This window comes from Macaca thibetana, chromosome 11, assembly GCF_024542745.1.
Source record: "Macaca thibetana thibetana isolate TM-01 chromosome 11, ASM2454274v1, whole genome shotgun sequence".
Lineage (NCBI taxonomy): Eukaryota > Metazoa > Chordata > Mammalia > Primates > Cercopithecidae > Macaca > Macaca thibetana.
Window position 1 is genome coordinate 68,332,123 of NC_065588.1, and position 22,568 is coordinate 68,354,690.

At 41.6% G+C, this 22,568-nt stretch overlaps 1 long non-coding RNA gene across 2 annotated transcripts; it reads left to right on the plus strand.

The window, feature by feature from the left end:
• Positions 1-10,679: 10,679 nt before the first annotated feature.
• LOC126931261 (uncharacterized) lies at positions 10,680-15,883 on the plus strand. 2 transcript variants are annotated; one of them, XR_007717813.1, is made up of 3 exons: positions 10,680-10,866; positions 11,016-11,222; positions 15,757-15,883. It is a non-coding gene; the product is annotated as an uncharacterized LOC126931261 (long non-coding RNA). The 2 variants fall into 2 exon arrangements; XR_007717812.1 differs by lacking the exon at positions 15,757-15,883 and adding an exon at positions 11,396-11,698.
• The last annotated feature ends 6,685 nt before the right edge of the window (positions 15,884-22,568 follow it).

Here is a 22,568-nt window from a genome sequence, read left to right on the forward strand (position 1 = left end):
ATGAATTTTTATTTTGTGGGCAGTGGGGAGACATTGAAAGCTTTTGTAAGTATACATACAGTACCAAAGCACAGAGATTCATGCTTCAGAAAATAGCTATTGACAATTTAAAGATTAATTAGAGAAATAAGAGATTGAGAGTTGTGAAACCAGGAGGAAGTTAATGCCATCATCCAGACAAAATTAGCGAGTCCTAGTGAAAGCAGTAACAGTGTAAGTAGAATGGAGGGCAACAGATTCAAGCTGTATTTCAGAGGAGAAAAGGACATAGTTTGACAACAATTTGAAAGTGGTGGGTAACACAGGGATCAACAATGGCTGAGACTGCTGCATCAGGTAGAAAAGGGAGAGATTACAAGAAGAGTAGGTTTGGAAGAGAGGAAGGAGGTGCTGGGGAAGATAATATCACTATACCAGAAGAAGTCCTATTATAAGACGCCTGGGCTAGAACATTAAGCACCCAACAGTTTTTCAGTACACTATGTATTTTTCCATCTGTTGGTTGAATTTCAAGACGGACTAAAATTACATTGACATCACAGCATTTATGCTGAACTTGTGGGGTAATGACTGATAGAGAGGTCCATCGCTGGACCGCTAGGTGTCCCTTGTTGCATGCCAAAGGCTGCCCATCTCGTGACCCATACTATAATGAGTGTGCTGAGTTCTCTATGGAATATTTAAGTAACTTACTGTCCTGGTTGCTCCAGGGCTAGGTACACTGCTGGGACTACGAAAGCTGCAGCATCCCTTTTCTGACAACAGCTGCCTCTCCTTTCACCTCCTCCTCAGCTTTTCCCTGGGTGGCTGTTCTATATGCAGAGAGATAGCAAGCACTGGAGATAGGTGATGTTGCTGACTGCAAGCAGAGCAAACTGGCTTCTCTAGGCTTTTGTTTGTGCTGGCAGCTAAAGTTGTTAATTCACTTCTTGCTCTAATTAAAATTAGTTTGCTGGGTCCTGGGTCAAATTTTTCTTAGGGATAAACATTAAAATCTTATGATGGAACTGACAGGTTTTCTTAATTGTTACTGGCACAGGCTGATGTCTGGTTTCCTTCTCTCCAGGATTTGGATTAGAAAAGTAAGCATAGTTTGAAAATTCAAATCAAGAAAATAATTTCATTGTCCTCAGTCTGTTTTTTCCCCCAAGTTCATTTCTGGACACTTTCCAGAAAGAAGGCTGGTCCCTAATAGGCTTCATCCTACAAATAGGGGTGTCCTGACATACCTGCAGAATCGCTCTATTGCCCCAGCTGGAGAAAAAAAAGTTGGAGGCAAAGCATTAAAGAAGAAAACGCGGGAGAGGAGCATAAGAAGTAGGATAAGGAAGAATGAGATACATGGAAAAATCCACACCAGCCCTGTTACTTAGGGATAGAAGCAGATTTATTTTCAGCTTCAGGCCCTCTCAGTTGCATGGTCTCCTTCCAAGTTCCTAAGAGGGGCCCTAGCAATGCCTTGCCATCAATATATATTTTTGCAAAACTTTATTTGTATAGTATATATTTTTTTCTCAAAGAGGGTCTTCAAATCGTGTAAGCTGTAGGCTCCACAAAACCTGAATTTACTCTTAAAAAAGAAGAGAAAGGAAAAAGCTCCTAATACGTAGGAGTTCTTTGAACTCTCTATATGCTATATGTTAGCTTTATCTGGCTCACTGACATTCTGCAATTCTAAATGCAGCTATTTTCAAAGCAGGAAAGTTTGGGGGTTGGGTACAGAGGAGGGGGTAGGGGAGTGGGAGACTAATTTCAGCTGGACCATTTGATTCTGTAATTTGCATAATTCCAGATAAACAAATGATGAAAGCAATGACTAATAGCTATTGTGATACTGCCTTAATTATTTCAAGCCAACAAAATGGTAATATGTCATTTGACGCTAGACTCTTTATGTTTGCTCTGTTTTGGATATATGTGTGAGCTTCAAAATTAGTCATCACAGTATGCAAAACACTATTAAAAAAAAGAAAAAAGAAAAGACAAGGATGTGAGCATGAATGTAAAAATGCATCAGGCTCCAACAGAAAATCAGATGAAAATTGGCAATAAGCCCAGGGCTTGTGGGGTTTTGGACTCTAGCTCAGTCACTCAAAATTGTCACTGAAGTGTCATTTTCTGGAGGCATAATTGGAATGACCAGGTCTCCATGGCCTCTTCAGCTTTGACAATTCTCTTCTGTTTATTATTAATTTGTTATGTTGTTTTCAAGCATTTCAACACAATCTTCTTATTTGAAGCACATTTCCGTTCATTACGAGTTCTGCAGAACCCCCATGAGATATGATGTCAGCTTTATCGACCTGGTCTTTCCATTGGTGACATGGAGACAGAATGAGATGAAGAAGGCTGCCTTAGGTCTCACAGTCAATTAATACTTGGGACAAAGCTCAGCAGTGGTTGGTAGCCTTGCTAGCCCTATACCTGGCTACTGGGACATCCTGCTTTCATGGTTTTTCTATAGTGTGTATGTGTGTGTGTGTGTGTGTGTGTGTGTGTGTGTGTGTGTGTGTGTTTTAACTACAACTTATTTTTAAATAAAAGGACTAGGGAAAAATGTATTCTTAGCTGCCTCAAGTCCCTGAAAGAACTCACAAGTGCTATTTACTGGTGATAAAATACAAGTGCCTTGTCGTGGGGATGAGATCAATAAGTAGTGTTCTCTAGACTTACTGCTGAACTCTGAGGAGATTAAGTTTGTTCTGCCTTCACTGAGGATTCTTCTCCCTTTAGAAGCAAGCTGTTGTGCTTCCATCCAGGTCTCAGGCTGAGTTATGCTACTGGGACAGATGTGCTGCCCCTGTGGCATTTATTCTCTACATTTTTTTTTTTTTTTTTTTTTGTGATCAGTACTGACATCACGGTGCTGGGCAGCTCAGTAATGGATATCTTGGGGCTCGTTTTTTTCCTGGAGACATCTGCTCTTCTACTTTTGCTGCATGGTTTGGTGTTGCTGTAAGCATGCTGTTCATTTGCATCAGCAGGGCTACCAATGCTCATCTTTTATTTGGACCATGAATATATAGTGAAAGAGTCAGGTTTCAATTAATTTAGATATTTCTAAAATTCCTGAACACTGGCTGGCTGGGGAAGGGAGGATGTCTAGGCTTATTTTCAGTGCAGAATATAAGCAACTCTGTGCTATGAGGCTATATGAACATCTGCAAAATGGGCTCTTTATGGTTTTAAAAAACGTGCACTGTAATGGAACAGAAGCATAACATAACCCATTAACATTAGTGTCAGCATAACAGCCTCTGAATTGCATATTGGTGAGAAAATATTGATAGCAAAGTGTAAACAACTGCAAATGGGAAATGCAATAAAGCTCTCTTCATAGAACCCGTAATTTACAATTAAATAGGCTACATTGAAATGATATGAAGCAGAGGTATGTATGTCCAAAGTAACGGGGAATTTAAATGAATGCTTGTACTTTTCCATTGACCTACAAGCAGGTGAAAATAAAAAAGAAAGAAGTAAAATGAACTGAGTGGATTCTGTGCCTAGCGTTTGGCTAATTATGGCACAAATAATATTGTTAATCATAATTTGGGGTTGGATAAAACTTTTAGTGGTTAATATTTTATGTCCTGCAATTTAGTAGTTAGCTGATGGCAGGAAGACAATTTGTTGGAACATCTACACCGCACAGAGAGGGAATATCCAGTTGAAGGGGAATATTCTCCCAGGTATGCAGCTATATTTTGGATAAGAAATGACTGGTTTATTCTAGTAAATTTATATCTACCTTACAGAATTCCTGGGTAATAGAATTCTGTACACTAATAGATTTGCCCTAAATTAGTATTTTTCATTCTGTTTCTTCTGGGTCACTCTTGTGTTATATAATAAGGTAACAATGGGTAAGTTACTAGTCTGGTTCTTGGGAAAATAGTCAAGTTTAAACTATTTTGTCCTATGATTGTGTGTTGAGCTCTTGGAAACAAAATAGTACTATTATAGTTTTTGTGATTCTGAAGTAAGAAACGAGGGGAGTACTGGGATGAAGGAAAGGGGAGTGTCCCTCTAGGTCTAGTGCGTGGGGATAAAACACTGGCCAGGTACAGAGTGGGAATAGGCCCTTGGGGAAAGCATGGTATGATGGTTAATACAGAGTGTCAACTTGATTGGATTGAAGGATGCTAAGTATTGATCCTGGGTGTGTCTGTGAGGGTGTTGCCAAAGGAGACTAATATTTGAGTCAGTGGGCTGGGAAAGGCAGAGTCCACCCTTAATCTGGGTGGGTACCATCTAATCAGTTGCCCACATGGCCAAGATATAAAGCAGGCAGAAAAATGTGAAAAAAAAAAAAAAAAAAACCTGACTTTTCACATAGCCTCCCAGCCTACATCTTTCTCTTATGCTGGATGTTTGCTGCCCTTGAACATTGGACTTCAAATTCTTCAGCTTTGGAACTCAGACTGGATTCCTTGCCTCCTCAGCTTGAAGAAGTCCTACTGTGGGACCCTGTATATTTATACGTATATATGTATGTTTGTGTATGTGTGTGTGTATATATGTATCCTATTAGTTCTGTCCCTCTAGAGAACCTTGACTAAAACAGATTTTGGTACCAGGAGTGGTTCTAGAGGAACAGAATATTAAGGATGGAGTTCTTCTGTTGGTTTTGGGGTTTCTGAAGTTGGCTGCTTAATAAGATTAGACCCCCAAATGCTAAGGACTCTACTTCTAATACTGTGAGGAACACTGATAGTCCTTGGCATGAACTGTTTAGAGAGTTATGCAAAATAAATACATTTGACACTCCTGATTCATTGCTCATGAGAGGCAAGGAGTTTAGTGACTTCATACATAATACCTTTAACCATATGTGGAGAACCAAGGAACATAATGAGTTGTTTGCTCCTTGGTTCACTGGACAAAGTGATGAAGGAAAATGATGAACTCAGGGATTCTAACTCCCAGCTTCAGAAGTGGATATTGAGCCTCAAATCTGCTAAGATAGCCCTGAGTGAGAGTCTTATCTCCTGTAGAGAAAGAGCTGAAATTGTGGAAAAACAGACGCAAGCTCTTATCATGAGAGTGGTTGACCTGCAATGAAAGGTACATACACAGCCTCACCAGGTGGCTACTGTTAAAGTGAGGGCATTGATTGGAAAAGAATGGGACCCTGCAACTTGGAATGGGGATATGTGGGAGGACCCTGATGAAGCTGGGGACACTGAGCTTGTAAACTCTGATAAACCCTTTTTGCCAGAAGAAACAGCTACCCCATCCCCAATAGTGGCAACATCCCCTTCCCAACCCATGCTACCATCAGCCTTTCCTCCTTTGTCAGAGGAGATAAACCCTGCGCTGCCTGAGGCAACAGTGATGGCCTCCCCTGAGGCAGTTGCCAGGTACGATAATGTTGATTCTCCTCAGGAGCCACCCCGATACATCTATTTGTTTCTAGACTTATAACTAGACTAAAGTCCTAGTGGGCCCCTAGAGGTAAGGTTCAGAGTGTGACCCATGAGGAGGTGTGCTACACTTGAAAAGAACTGTTTGAGTTTTCTAATTTATATAAGGAGCAATCTGGAGAACAGTCATGGGAATGGATACTAAGGGTGTGAAATAAAGGTGGAAGGAACTTAGAGTTGGATCAGGCTGAATTTATTGATTTGAGCCCACTAAGTAGAGATTCTGCATTTAATGTTACAGCTCAGGGAGTTAAAAAAGGTTCTAATAGTTTATTTACATGGTTAGCTGAAATATAGATTAAAAGATGGCCTACTGTGAGCAAGCTGGAAATGCCTGATTTCCCCTGGGTTAATGTAGAGGAAGGGATCCAAAGGCTTAGGGAGATTGGGATAGTGGAATGGATTAGTCATTTTAGACCTACTCATCCAAGCTGGGAGGGTCCAGAAGATATACACTTGACTAATGCCGTGTGATTTGTGAGGGCAGCACCTGCATCTTTGAAGAGCCCTGTAATTGCTCTTCTCTGCATGTCAGATCTAACAGTGGGAAACACAGTCACTCAACTACAAAATGTAAATACAATGGGAATAATTGGATCCCAAGGTGGCATGGGCCAAGTGGTGGCACTCAACAATCAAAGACAAGGTGCGTGTAGCTACCGTAATGTACAGCAGAGGCAAAACAGCAATCAGAATAGTCTGACTTGTGTAGAGCTCTGGTATTGGCTAATTAATCATGGTGTCCCTAGAAGTGAAATTGATAAGAAGCCTACTGCATTTCTACTTAATTTATATAAGCAGAATACTTACAGGTCAAATGGATAAAAGACTAATTTGAATGATAAAAACAGAGAATCATGATCCCTCTATCAATTTCCAGACTTGAGCCAGTTTACAGACCCAGAACCCCTTGAATGAAGGGGAGGCCAGATCACCTTGAGGAAGGACCCCACTACACTCCCAACAATTTATGCAGTGAATAATTCTCCCATCCTTCCCCAAGAAGACCTCCAGCCTTTTACCAGGGTAACTGTGCATTGGGGAAAGGGAAATGATCAGACACTTTGGGACTACTGGACACTGACTCTGAGCTGACGTTGATTCCATGGGACCCAAAACGTCATTGTGGTCCTCCAGTTAAAGTAGGGGCTTAGGGAAGTCAGGTAATTAATGGAGTTTTAGCTCAGGTCCAACTTACAGTGGATCCAGTGGGTCCCCAAACTCATCCTGTGGTCATTTCCTCAGTGCCAGGATGCATAATTGGCATAGATATACTTAGCAACTGGCAGAATCCCCACATTGGCTCCCTGACTGGTAGGGTGAGGGCTATTATGGTGAGAAAGGCCAAACGGAAGCCATTAGAGCTGCCTCTACCTAGAAAAGTGTACATCAAAAACAATATTACATCCCTGGAGGAACTGTGGAGATTAGTGCCTCCATCAAGGTTTGAAAGATGCAGGGGTGGTGATTCCCACCACATCCCATTCAACTCTCCTATTTGGCCTGTGCAGAAGACACATGGATCTTGGAGAAGGGCAGTGGATTATCGTAAGCTTAACCAAGTGGTGACTCCAATTGCAGCTGCTGTACCAGATATAATTTCATTGCTTGAGGAAATTAACACATTTCCTGACACCTGGTATGCAGCCATTGATTTGGCAAATGCCTTTTTCTCCATTTCTCTCCATAAGGCCCACCAGAAGCAATTTGCCTTCAGCTGGCAAGGTCAGCAACATACCTTTACTGTGCCATCTCAGGGGTATATAAACTCTCCAGCTTTGTGTCATAATCTTATTCGGAGAGACCTTGATCACTCTTCACTTCTGCAAGATATCACACTGATCCATTACATTGATGATATGCTGATTGGATCCAGTGAGCAAGAAGTGGCAAACACACTAGACTTATTGGTGAGACATTTGTGTGCCAGAGGATGGAAATTAAACCTGACTAAAGTTCAGGGACCTTCTACCTCAGTAAAATTCCTTGGGGTCCAGTGGTGTGGGGCCTGTTAAGACATTCCTTTTAAGATGAAGGATAAGTTGCTACATTTGGCCCCTCCTACAACCAAGAAAGAGGCACAACACCTAGTGAGCCTATTTGGATTTTGGAGGCAACACGTTCTTCATTTGGGTGTGTTACTCCAGCCCATTTATCAAGTGACCTGAAAGACTGCTGGTTTTGAGTGGGGTCCAGAACAGAAGGCTCTGCAACAGGTCCAGGCTGCTGTGCAAGCTGCTCTGCCACTTAGGCCATATGACCTAGCAGATCCAATGGTGCTTGAGGTGTCAGTGGCAGATAGGGATGCTGTTTGGAGTGTTTGGCAGGCCCCTACAAGTGAATCACAGTGGAGACCTCTAGGATTTTGGAGCAAGGCCCTGCCATCTTCTGCAGATAACTATTCTCCTTTTGAGAGACAGCTCTTGGCCTGTTACAGGGCTTTGGTAGAAGTGAAGATATTTGTGTCTTATGTGAGTGCTCACCAAAGGATGAACTCTGAAGAGGAGTATTTTAATAATCAACTGGATAGGATGACTCATTCTGTGAACACCACTCAGCTTCTTTCCCCAGCCACCTCTGTCATTGCCCAATGGGCCCATGAACAAGGTGGCCATGGTGACAGGAATGGAGGTTATGCATGGGCTTAGCAACATGGACTTCCACTCATCAAGGCTGACCTGGCTATGGCCACTGCTGAGTACCAATTTGCCAGTAGCAGAGACCAACACTGAGCCCTCAATATGGCACCATTACTTGGGGTGACCAGCCAACTACCTGGTAGCAGGATGATTATATCGGAAAGGGCAGAGGTTTGTCCTCACTGGAATAGACACTTACTCCAGATATGGGTTTGCCTGTCCTGCTCAAAATGCTTCTGCCAAAAGTACGATCCATGGACTCACGGAATGCCTTATGCAACATCATGGTATTCCACACAGCACTGCCTCTGACCAAGAAATTCACTTTATGGCTAAAGAAGTGCAGCAGTGGGCTCATGCTCATGGAATTCACCAGTTTTACCATGTTCCCCATCATCCTGAAGCATCTGGATTGAACAGTGGAATGGCCTTTTGAAGTCACAATTACAATGCCAACTGGTGACAATATTTTGCAGGGCTTGGGCAAAGTTCTCTAGGAGGCCATGCATGCTCTGAATCAGCATTCAAGATATTTTAGTGTTTCTCTCATAGCCAGGAATCACAGGTCCAGGAATCATGGGGTGGAAGTGGTACCACTCACCATCACTCCTAGTGATCCACTAGCAAAATTTTTGCTTCCTGTTCCCACAACATTACATTCTGCTGGCCTAGAGGTCTTAGTTCCAGAGGGAGGAATGCTGCCACCAGGAGACACAACAATTCCATTAAACTGGAAGTTAAGATTGCCACCAGGACACTTTGGGCTCCTCCTACCTTTAAGTCAACAGGCTAAGAAGGGAGTTACAGAGTTGGCCGGCTGTCAAGATGAAATCAGTCTCCTACTCCACAATGGAGGTAAACAAGAGTATGCATAGAATACAGGAGATCCATTAGGGTACCTCTTAGTATTATCATGCCTTATGATTAAGGTCAATGGGAAACTACAACAGACTAATTCAGGCCTGAATACAAATGGTCCAGACCCTTCAGGAATGAAGGTTTGGGTCACTCCACCAGGAAAAGAACTGTGACCTGCTGAGGTGCTTCCTGAAGGCAAAGGGAATACAGAATGGGTAGTAGAAGAAGGTAGTCATCAATACCAGCTACGACCACATGACCAGTTGCAGAAATAGGGACTGTAATTGTCATGAGTATTTCCTCCTCCTTTTTTTTAAGAACATGTTTGTGCATGTATCACTTGTTAACAACACTTAAATGTGATATGAAGTCAATAAATCTTATGTCACATGATAAAGGAAAAAGCAAATGAAATGAAGGTATTTATATGAAGGATAGTTGTGTTATGTGAGGTGTAATTACTATTGTCTTTATCTGAAGATTGTGTATGGGTTGAAGTTGTCAAGGGGTGGCCTTATGATGGTTAATACAGAGTGTCAACTTGATTGGATTGAAGGATGCTAAGTATTGATCCTGGGTGTGTCTGTTAAGGTGTTGCCAAAGGAGATTAACATTTGAGTCAATGGGCTGAGAAAGGCAGACCCACCCTTAATATGGGTGGGCACTATCTAATCAGCTGCCAGAGCAGCCAGGATACAAAGCAGGCAGGAAAAACGTGAAAAGGCTGAACTGGCTTAACCTCCAAGCCTACATCTTTCTCTTATGCTGGATGCTTGCTGCCCTTGAATACTGGACAAATTCTTCAGCTTTGGGACTTGGACTGGCTTCTTTGCTCCTCAGCTTGAAGGTGGCCTATTGTGGGACCTTGTGATTGTGTGAGTTTAATACTCCTTACTAAACTCATACATATATATATGTAATAGGATATATATATATATGTGTGTACTTTGTATGGAAGTTCTGTAAAAGATAAGAAAAGCACCTTGAGATTCCAAAGGAAAGATCTTGAAAGAAGTGTGACATATAGTTTAAACTAGAACAATAGGAGAGATATATATATATATATATATAAAATAAAGGATCTCTGAAGGCAGATTTGAAGTGAATGCTATCATTGAATCTGCATGATTATTATTCTTTTTCTTTCTTGGAAACCAATAATGGAAGAAGCAATTTCTTGTTTTAGCCACATAATCAAGATCCAGTCCTATGAGACAGTTCAGAAAGAAATAATGACTGGCTTTTTAGCCCAAAGACAACAACATTCCTTCTCTAAAGTTGCAGGGGAAGGCTGGTCTGGACATGAATGTGGCTGAAGCTCAAAACTCCTTCCCCCGGTAGCCTGGTGTGTGGTTATATTCTAAGGAAAATGGCTTCCTGTGTGTCTCATTTGAGAGCACTGTGCCCCTAGCAAGCTATAATGCTGACAAGTTCCTCGTGATGGCTAGGAGGGTAGTAGTTGTATGGAGGAGAGATTTCCCAGCACCTGATTTTTATGGCATATGATCATGGCAAAACCCGCACCTGCTGCAGCGTGTTCTCCGGCATGGTTGCTAGCTGATTGTAACATTTGTGGGAAGAAGCTTCCTCTTCCTGCACCCTAAGAAAACATTGTCATGCTTGTGACAGCAGTGTGTACTTTGGTCTCTGCAACAGGTTTCTGGACCACCTGTTATCCACTATGACATCATAGGGCAACATCCCAGCAACAGTGAGTGAAACAGAACAGATTTTCCATTTCCTCTCTGGGAACGGTGCCCTTTAAAAAGAATAGGAAGACATTCTCAAGGTAGCAAGTGGAGGACTGAGAGTCATTTACATTGCCTGTCCTAGGAGAAATGGCTTATTTTGGACCCCAAGCTTGTGAAACAGGGCATTTTGGATAGATCCATGTGTGAGACAGATTCTAATTCTAGTTAGGCTCACTGTGGGCAATTGCATAGGTAAGATCAGTCATAGGTTCTCTTCAAAGGATGAGTGAAATGACCAGAACCATAGGGATTATTTTTTGAATCCTTGAGGTTCTCAGGCTTAGTCTGGCACTTCAAGGATCCCCTATATGCTATTAATAATGTTTCCATTTTCTTTTCAGGGATCCTTGTACTACCAGACTGGGGCTGAGAGCCTCAAGGTTTGTAAATAAGCCCTGTGGTTCTGGCCATTTTACTTGTCCTTTAGAGAGAACCACTAATGCCCTTCCAACCTCATAATGATTGCGGCGAGGAATATCAACAAGGAAATCTCCGTTCAACAGAAGAGAGCTTTGAGGAAAGAGAAGCTAAGAAAGGGAGTAAATATGGTGAGATCATACTTTGAAATATTCATTTTTGTGCTTTTCTTTGCTGCTCTTCATAGTATGTGACCATTTCCTTATCAGTTAGAACTATTCTCCTTCAGGAGAATTAGGATTGTGATAGCAGGCAGGCAAAAAGAAGGAAACAGCCATTGTTCGCTTTGTGACTTCCCAAATAGGTCCTTGAGATCCACATGAGAAACAGTAGTTTCGAAAGTCAAAGCTTTCTATTTTCAAGAGCCAAGTTCTGTAAAAGCTAAGAAAAGCACCTTGAGATTCCAAGGGAAAGACCTTGAAAGAAGCGTGACATATAGTTTAAACTAGAACAATGGGTAAGAAAGTGAAAATGGCAGTACTTCGGAACCCTGGCTGAACATAGAATCACCTGGAAGAGCTATTAAAATGCCAATTCCTGGGCCTCGACCCAGGCTGATGAAATTAGAGTATCTCAGAATGGTCACTGAACATTGGTATTTAAAAACAAAAACAGGGCAAGTGCGGTGGTTCACGCCTGTAATCCCAGCACTTTGGGAGGCCGAGGGGGGCGCATCATGAGGTCAGGAGACTGAGACCATCCTGGCAAACGTGGTGAAACCCTGTCTCTACTAAAACACAAAAAATTAGCCGCACGTGGTGGCGTGCGCCTGTAGTCCCAGCTACTCCGGAGGCTGAGGCAGGGAAATCGCTTGAACCCAGGAGGCGGGGGTTGCAGTGAGTCGAGATCGCGCCATGGCACTCCAGCCTGGTGACAGAGCAAGACTCCGTTTCAAAAAAACCCCAAAACCAAAACCAAACCAAAACAAAACAAAGTAACAAATAAAAATCTCTGGATTTTTCTAATGTTCAGTGAAGGTTTGAGAATAAGTGAAAGTGGGAAAACCCAAGGCTATTTTGATCGGGGAGGCAGAAAGAGAGGAAACAAGGTATGCAGCCGAAGTAGGTGTATGGGGCCTGATACCAGAAGAGATGTAGGTGGATCTCATGGAGAGGATCAGTTCCAGCTTGGAAAACTGTCCAGCCCAATCTACTGCTATTAATAACATCAGATAATTGTGTGCAAGTTGAGGTCAATGACATTATAATTTGATTATGAGATTCTCTGAGGAGTTGTTGCCATATTCCACATTTTCTGGGGAAGATATTCCTCTGTCCAGTGCTTGTAGGTCATCTGGCAGAAGGGACACTCATCAGTGCCCCAACATTGTTGTGAACTATCCAGACTTCCCTGGTGGACATTTCCATTTTCATTGACCCCGAAACAGAGGGAGGGTGTCCTCAACACTTTAAGGTATAGTGAAGTTATGCAAAAAGCAGCACATGAACTTGGCTGTGGGAAGCAAGACTGTGTTGAAACTCATTTCTGCTCTATGAAAAAGGGGTATCTCAACAAAACCAAATGATGAGCAGTAGATTTACTTCAGAAAGAGAATGGATTGTGTGAGCATAGCCTCCCTAACTAGGGGTTACCATGGTGATTTTGAAACAATCCTTGATGTACCTGGTAACATATTAGGATTTGGCTCTCCAGTGAAGTTGAGGTGTTCTTTTTAAAGGAACATTTAAAATTACTATAACTAGCAGAGTTGAGTGTAAAAGGAAGAAATACAAATGAAAATTCTGGCAATATTTCTGCATCCACCACCAAATTTTAAATGGCAGAACTGATTTTTTTTTTTAATGTAGTAAAATGGCTTTTAAGGGTAAATTTACCAATTTTTTTCAGACAACATGTAAATTTTGACAAATTTTATAATAATAAAAACTTTAGAAAGATTATAATAGTCATACTTGCATGACTTTAATGTTAATAGGGGTATAAAATATCGAAGTATATGTTTTATGTAAAATACATCTGAAGAAAGTCAGAAAACCTCACTAGCGGAGAGCTGGGGATTATTGAATCCTCCTCGGTGTGCATGTGTAGCCATTATGAATAGAAATAAATGTGTTCAGCCAAAGCAGGAGATTTAATTTTTACAAAGAAGGAACGTTAGGAATGACACAGGTGGTAGTGATGCTGAACAGGAAAATAGAATTCTCTGTACTTTGCGCCAAGTAAGCTGACATTGAGATCAACAGCACTGTGCATTCTAAAGTACTGCTGGGTCAATTTTGTATCGAAAATAAAATTACCCTATTGTAAATCAAAAATAAAATTCTAAGCCCCCCAACCAACTGAATGGACCCCTCTTCTCGGTCAAGGGCATTCTAAAGTAAACCTGAAACACTAGTTCTGGTCATGATGGGAATGAGTGGTTGGATAGGATTCACTATTATCTTCCTTCCTTTGGAATTCAGGCATAGCTGACCAGTGTTAACATTAAAACAAACTTTAAGACTTACAAAACAGACTTTTCATAGCAATAACATACCAGTGTGACAGATAGCAGGCTCTGAAAGAGATCAAAGCATTTTAGCTCAAAATATATTTCTTTGACATATTTTGAAATGGCCTTGCAAAGCTGTCTCTTGTGGGGAAAGCCTATGTTCTGTAGAGAATTCTCTTCCCTTTCCAAGTCTTTTTCCTGATCCAGGAGAGAATTAATAAAGAGTCTGGCACCTTTTAAAGTCTAGCAAGAAACATTCTATTCTCTCTGAAGAATACATACATATAGTCTATTTTCTCTGAAGACTTCATCTGCATAACAAGAACCTTGGTCCCCACAGCCCCTATTTTAACTCAGACACTCCCTTGTAGTGACTCTAGGTTTGTAGATAAACTCTTTATCAATTACAAATCAGAGAATCTTCAAAGCCACCTAAGACTTGGAATCCACCCCCTACCCTCACCTCCACTTCCAGTTGTTTCACTTTTCCCGACAAAACCAATGTATATCTTATATGTATTGATTGTTATCTTATGTCTCCCTAAAATGTATAAAACCAAGCTGTAGCCTGACTACCTTGGGCACATGTTCTCAGGATCTCCTGGGGCTGTGTCATGAGCCATGATTACTAAGTTTTGGCTCAGAATAAATCTCTTCAAATATCTTACAGAGTTTGCCTTCCTTTGTCAACACTATTTTGAGAAATAGTCTTATTTATTGAGGATATAATTATTTTTATTGTGACTAGAGCAGCCATAATATGAGTGGCAGAGTATGTTAAGGAGCTGGATGGCATAGCCTAGTAATTAGTCTGGGAGTTCTCTGTTGTCTGTTTTCCCTGTGCATGATTTTCTCAGGTATATGCTGAGATTGTTATTTCAACTGAGTTTTGGCACAACAGCCAATAAAAATAGTGTAGCTCATTGAGCAGAACATAAATGTTCTGAAAACAAATCTGGGGAGAGGGTGAGGAAGGAGTAGTAACTGCTGATATAAAGGGCTAAGCTGAAAACAATCAGAAAACTCCTATAATGTAATAGTTCTGCTTTTTTAAAAGTTTTAATTTTTTCTCACCAAAAAGATTATAGGATGCCAAGTTAAATTCAGATTTCAGAGAAACAAAAAATGATTTTAAAAAAAGTATTAGTACATCCCATTTAATACTTGGGACCTGCTTATATGAAGATATAAGGCACCTTGTATTTTATCTGGCAACCCTAAATAGGTAGTCACACCTATGAGGTGAGTCTTGAGCAGGCCCTCAAGGAAAGTTTCTATGAATAAAATGCTATTTTTTCCCCCTGACTACTCTAAAGCCTGATATTCCACTACAAAATCATTCCTTTGAGTTAAGACACTATCCAAGAGGTCTTTTAAAAATGCAAACATGATAGCATTATTTTATCTTAGTTTACCAGGGACTCATGCTATGAGACCCCAATTTTTCACTGCCCTGATAGCCACAGAGAAAGTCTTTTGTGACCTGTGGGCTTAGCTCCATCCATTCATTAGCTAGTCCTGAACAAGGTAGACAATGCTCTTGAAGTCTCAGAATGACCACCAAGGGGTTCTGGAATTATTTTTGTGGTTACGGTTTCTTCTCTTAGGATGACTTGGCTTTTTATTATAGCAGTTTTGTGCCTCTGAAGCTGCAATCTTCACTCACTCATATTTGTTGAGTCTCTCTATGCCTGGCACTATGCCAAGTATTTCAGATAAGAAGACTAAAAATAATGATTCTTGTCTTCAATGAGTTTACAGTCATAAATATCAATACAACATGACTTGCTATAATGTAGGTAGTACAGTAGAAGGAGGCTCTGGGTGCCAAGGGAGTATGTAAGATAAACCTCCAAATCAGAGTGGGGGTATTTTTACAGGTAGTTAGGCTTGCACGGGGCAGGAGAGGGCTTTCCCCTACCCACTAGAAATGACAGGTGATGGTTTGGCAATTATCACATTCCTCTTTAAGAGTGATAAATTGGCAGCTGGTGCCAGGGAGAGGCTAGTTCCTGATGGTCCACACCTGTTAATATTAAAGTGTTAATTAAAGGCAGGCCCCAGGGAGAAGAAATTTCCTGGGCATGCACGTTAAGAGACAAAAATGGCAAAGTATGATCTTCTGGGTACACTCCATCAGAAAAAAAAAAAGAAATCTTCAAATGGGCATGCATACAATTTCCTAAACACACTGCACCTGCTCAATTCTGAAGGGTAAAAAGGACACGGCACATGCGGGAAGTCCACCATAAAGGAAGAATCACAGGAAAGAGGTAAGCCTGTAAAGTCCCAGGATCAAGGTTAAAGGCCCTTTTCTCTCTCTTTGACCTTCAGGTGCTCACTTGGATCTCTTCCATGGGTTCTTTTTTTTCTTTCCTATTCTAAAGCCTTTTAAATAAACTTCCACTTCTGCTCTGTAATATGCCTCAGTCTCTTTTTGGCTTTCTGCCCCTCAGTTGAATCCTTCTTCTAAGGAGGCAAGGGCTGAAGCTGCTACAGACCTGCACGGATACACCGCCAGTGACTTAGGGTAACGTGGATCTCTTCTACCCTAATAGTGATATGAACAGGAGATAGGGAAATACCAGGTAGAAGAGGGTGGTCCCCTGCAAAGGCCCCACCTTCAAGCCTGGGTGCCCATGGCACTAAATGAGAACAGGCACTCCTGTTTTCATGCCCCAAAAGATGCCTTTTGGCCCACCATGCTCCCTACCCTGCACCCATATAAGCCCCCAAACCCCAGGCTCCAGCAGCAGACCAGCAGACTAGCAGACCAGCAGATGGATGGCAGAATGACAAGGGAGAGACAAAGAGAAGATGAGGAATATCTGGATGCCAAGAGGATTTCAGTAGGGGACGGTCAGGGAAGAGTCAGGCTGCTGGGTGACCAGACTCCAGGGGAAGACCATCTTCCCACTCCACTCCCCTTTCCAGCTCCCCATTCATCTCACCAAGAGCCACTTCACCACTCAATAAAACCTTGCATTCATCCTCAAGCCTGTGTGTGACCCGATTTTTCTGGGATGCTGGGGAAGAACTCGGGATACAGAAAAATGTCATACTGGCCCTCTGCCCTTGTGAAAAGGCAGAAGGTCCACTAAGCTGATTAACACTCAAGCTGTCTGTGGACAGCAAAGTTGAAAGAGCTTTGTAGCCCTGGGGTTGCAGGCACCCACCCCTAGACACTACTGTGGGGCTGAGAGCCCGAAGTACTTGTCCTGGCCTCTGCACCTGCCCATCTGCATGCTCCCGCTCCCACTAGGGATTTGAGCAGTGGGGCGACCAAACAGATGAACCACATCCCTCTTGCACATCTTGTGACAGGGATCAGGGAACTCTCCCATTTCAACAGTGTTAGGAAAGACTTTTGGAGAAAGTGAAGCTTTAATAGAGTTTCAATGGCAATTAGGAATTGGCCAGATGAGAGGAGTAGGAGGAAGGAGGGAAAGGCCTTCTAAGAAGGGATTTGTTCATGCAGGGAAACAAAAGGGAGAGAGCACTCTGTGTTCAGGGAATTATGAATATGGTTCATGCTTAGCTCTAGGATGTCTGTTAGATTTGGGGTACAGGCTGGCGAGAGGTAATGCTGGAGTAGCAGGAGCAGATTATGAGGATGTCTCTGGCATGCTGAGAATTATTTACCTGCATTTCCCATATTAAATGGGCTAAGTAGGCCTCTGTCTCAGTTTCCTTTTCAGCATTGGGCCATTTTTTTTGAGGCTAGAGTATTGTTCTGACCCCTTTGGCAGGAATCATGTGTCATCCTACTTGGTTCTTTTTAGTCTCTCCTTGGTCATGATGGTAGTGGTGGCTATGATGTGTGTGTGTATAAGTAGAGGGTTAGGGATGAACTAGATCCTATTTCTTGAATTACTGGATTGGGTTCAGATGCCAATATAGTAGAAGAAACCCAACACCATACCCAAATACCTTTCAGGTGTTTTTGCTAGTTTACTTCTGCCACCGTGTTCAATTACCAGATTGAACCTTCTTTGTTACAGATGATGAATTTATCGAAACTTAAGTTTATCACCCACTTTTGTAACTATAGATTGGACAGATTAACACTGCTTTTAAGGAGTGGGCCGGGTTCCTAGTGCCAGTAGTTCAAGGTTCTAATTTTACTAGCAACTGTTCACCTATGGCATCTTGTCATGCCTCAAAGATGAGTTTCTGGAATGATAGCTCAATCAGGAGATAAATAGTGAGGAGAGGAGGAATTCATTGCTTCTAGGGAGGACACACACCTCAGAAGAGGTTGACTTTTTAGGGGCCATGGTAGGACTCACAGTGGGTCAGTGTTTTTTGCCAGACTCTGTCTCTTTCTTTGAACCACCTCCCCTGCAACCCACCCATCCTTTAAAGTTCTGGCTGCTTTGTCTCTATTGGTATCCCACCCAGCTCTTAGCTTCTACTGATTGCTAGCTGATTGTGCTATTGTTTTTGACAATGTCCTAGGGGTATAACTTGCTCCAAAGTCTAATCCAATTAAAGTCATATCATTTTGCCAAGCACTCTTTGAAATTTTCTCTGACTCCAGGTGAGTTTTAAGTTTCTCTTTCCCTGGTTCTCTCTTTTAAACTTCTGGGCAGGGGAGATGTCTCGTGTGTTACTTGTGGCTATCATAAGCTACTAGCCTCCTTGTAAATGTTCACCATCAAATTTTCATTGTTTTCCATGAAGTCCCTGGGCTTGAATTCATCTTCTTTGTTCCAAATTGAGTCTTGGAGAGAGCTATAGAGCCCTCTGTCTGAATGGCCTGACTTTCTCAGTGGGTAGAATATCCATGCTACTCTGCTGGAGCTAGAGTCAGGAACAATAGCCCACTTCTCTCAGAATAACAATGCTGTTCTGTGAGTGGGCATTGGGGATATGTAGTAGTGTCTGGTGTTCTCAGCTTTCCCCTCTTGGTGTGTAACATCTATCTCATGGGAGGGCCAGGGATAGGGTGATTGGAGCCCAGTATTCTCAGCCTGTCATGCCTGTAGCAGAGCTTCTGCTCTGCCAGGAGCTGGTGGAGGAGGGGAGTCCCAGACTTCTCTGCCATGTCTACTTGGAAGAGAGTTTCTACAACACAGGTTAGGGGATGAAGGTGGGCTTGATAAATATGGACAGACTGCCCCTTCCAGGGAGAAATCATCACCCTGGCTTGGGAGCTGGGAAAGAAGGAGCCCTGTCTTCTCAGCTGCACCTGCCCCAAGTAGAGTTTCCATCACACTAAGCTGTTCTTACTGAGATTTATTGTATTTTCTTGCATAAGTATTTCTCCATTTGCTATATGCCCTTAGGACAATTTCCAGAGACTTTAAATTGTTGTTGCTTTTTTTGGAAATACAATATTCTCTAGTGATGGTTGTTTTGGGAAGAAGGTCCACAGATCCGCATACCACCATTCAGACTTGTTTCATTTAAAATTATGTCTTAGATTCCATCTTGAGGAAGAACCCTGGTTTATTCAACCTCTCTTTGTTTTTGGAGTTTTAATTTCTTCACAACACTACAAAAATGCTACAGTAGCCACCAGAGTAGCTTGGTCTTAATACACATCCTGAATTGTTTTCCTATGATACGTCTCTTGTCCCTTGAAGTTTCATAGATGGTTCTAAGCTAGTGCCTGGCTAGATTCTAATGAGGGCTTAATCATTAGGGCTTGAAAGTAAAATATTATCTTTTAAAAAAATTCTGTTTTCGTGACACCAATTCTATTTCATGGTCAAAAGCTGACTCCTTCAAAGACCGAGTCCTTTCTGTATAACCCATTTCATTTTGTTTTCTTTATGAAAACCTCTTTCAGTCTTCAGATCATTTGGGTAGCAAAGGTATGGTTAGTTTTCTAGTCCTGATAACTAATTCTTCCCAGTTCTAGAATTTCTCAGCTTTTCTCCCAGTGCACATAATGCCCAAATATCTTAAACAAAAAACACAATAAAACATGATTTTTATTAAAACTAAGACCTGTTCCTTCATAGGTTTTGGGAGTTAAAGTAGAGATTCCTAAAAGTAAACTTTTTCTATTTTAAAATTTCCTAATTTCCTCTAAAGATATTCCTGGTGCTACTCTTATTTTAAAATTCTTATCTCCTACTAGGCATTTCTCACTTCTAGAAATGTGTCACGATAATAAGAAAATAATTTAAAAGATCTAAAATAAGGACCATGTGCTATTAAAGGTATTTAAGAGTGATCTCCTTGAGGAAAGTATATGTTTAGGAGTGACGCATACCCATGTATTAGTTATAACTGGCTAGCCTTCACTGAGAAACTAAATTCCTTGTCTTGTTTAAATACTTGAGGAGATGTGTTCAGTTGTCAACATTGTCCTTGTTTCTTTACTCTTAGACTGTATTAATAAGCTTGCAGAAACTCTCTTCTGTAGCAAATTTGGACTATTCATTTTTCCCCAAGTATGTAATGTCCAGGTTCACCTCTTATTTTTACTTATGCTACCTCGCCCATCTGAATTTCCATCTCTTACTTCTAATTATTTTTCAAGGCATAACAAAATAGCACGGAGAGGCTAATTTTTCCAGATATGAATATATTTAAGATTGGGTAGAACTAAATTAATGGGTCAGAAGAGAGTGGTGAATAACAGATTTAAATACACAGAAAATTTGGTCAATGGAAAAGTGTTTGGTTGCTCTGCAGCTCAAACCCCTTGAGGAAGGGGGAGCACGCAGACGGGCTGGTGCAGAGGCAAGCGCTCCTGCTCCGCGGTAGTGTCTAGGGGTGGGTGTCTGCAACTTCCATGTTACAAAGCTCTTTCAGCTTTGCCGTCTGCAGACAGCTTCAGTGTTGATCAGCTCAACTGACCCTCTGCCTTATCGCAAGGGCAGAGGGCCAGTGTGACAGCCTTCTGTACCCTGAGCTGTTGCCCAGTGTCCCGCAAGAATTGGATCATACGTGGGCTGGAAGAATGAGTGCAAGCTTTTATTGAGTAGTGGAGGTGGCTCTCAGTGAGATGGATGGGGAGCCGGAAGAAGGGATTAGGTGAGAAGGCCGTGTTCCCCTGGAGTCGGGCCGCCTAGCAGCCTGACTCTTCTCCAACTGCCCTGCCGAACTCCCCTCGGCATTCAGACGTCTCTCTTCTCTCTTTCTCTGCCGCATCATTCCGCCGTCGCTGGTGTGGTGGTCTGCTCTGGAGCTTGGAGTTCGGGGTTTATATGGGGGCAAAATAGCGGGTGTGGTGGGCCAAGAGGCAACTTTTTGGGCACGAAAACAGAAATGCCTGTTCTCATTTAGGGCTGCGAGAATTCAGGCTTAAGGGTGGGGGGCCTTTGCCGGGGAACTACCCTCTTCTACCCAGTATATCCCTGTCTCTTGTCCCTATCGTTACCTGATTAAGGAATTTTGAAAACAGGTCTAAGCAGGCTTGGTTCAGCTCCTTCAGGTTTCCTCTCATTTGTGGACTGTCCTCAGATGGACAAGTTCTATTCTGCCTTGTCACCCTGGGGAAGCTTGCAGTTGTGCAGATCTACTAGAGCTGAGTGCTAAGTTTACCTAAGGGAATATGATAATAGTAATAGGCTAAATTGCATCCTATAATGTAATCTTATCTTCAATAAAACTGATTTTTAAAATCTGCATCTTTTGATAACAGCATTTACTTATCAGTTGGCTTTGAACTTGGAATAGAAAAGGAACATGATTACTCTAAAACCTCAGTCTCAAACTCAAAAAGCCGTTAAAAAAGAAAACAATAAATAAAACTTCTATCAAGTCTCAAGACTTCTCTCATCATTGAAAGTCACGGTAAAATCTTTTACTTTCCATCTCCCAACCTTTATACTGATATTCCTTGTTTGGCACTTACTTATTGCCATGTGTATTTACAGATTTAGATGTATGAGGTAGTCTCCTTTAGAGTGTGAACTTTTTGAAGGAAGACAATCTTTTAGTCATCTTTGAAAACCTAAAGTACTTTCCAGGGTAAATGCTCAGCACGTGTTGAGTGGTATCAGCTGGGCTGAACAGCTCTCTAATGATTACTACAAACCAGTTCCTGATATAGTGACTTATCTTAAATAATAATGTTAATGAATTTGTTTTGTACTTTACAGTTTTCACACTGTACATCGAATGACATGACTTACCTTATTTAATCTTTAAAGAATCCCAGGAGACAAGCAGAACAAATATTTCTATCTTAGATGTGACAAAAAGATCTCAGAGAGGTGAATTGCTTTCTTAGGATCATGGTGCTTATAAATAACAAAATCCAGAACTTCTAATTCCTGGGAGGTAACTCTTTTATTTTTCCACAACTGCTTCTTGCATGAAGGTGAGACCCACAAGTGACCTTCCAGAAATGTAAATAATCCAACAGCATTAGAAAATATGTGACATTTCCAAGGCACTAGTTGAAATTTGATGTGAAATTCCATCTGACATGTTTGTAAAGCTTTAATTATTTAATCAATTTAATACCACAATATTTAAAGCAGCAACAAAAATCACTGGGCATAACCAATTTCATCCATAAATCAGACATTTTGCACCTCAATTTTTTACTCTCATTTCTGTTTTGTGAACTAATTGGCAACACTTGATGGAAATTGAAGATGCAGACAGACTATAACAGGTGGAGCAATCACATCTTCACAAGAAAATTAATTTATACACACACACACAAATACACACGCATATTCATAGCCTCTGATCCTGCCAAGGAAAGAGCCCCAACAGTGCGGTTAGCTGCAATTATGGTTAAGTGTCATAAAACAATTTTGGCATATCATGGTGCCCTTAGGAATCACAGTGATCTCTCAGTTCTTGGTCTTCCAAGCACGTTTCAATCTCATATGAATTCATCCTTGCAAGTTTTCTTTTTGCTGTTTTGTTTGTCAGAAAAGTAATTTAACTACATCCTGCAACTTGTTTTGTGAAAGCAACTATCTTGCAAGCTGGACTAGAACAAAGTATGTCAGTATGATTTATAGAAATTGCTGTGACTCTGCTGCAATGAACAGACAGCTCCATATATGACAGTGCATATGTTCAAATGCCTTTTCACAAGAACGGTTTC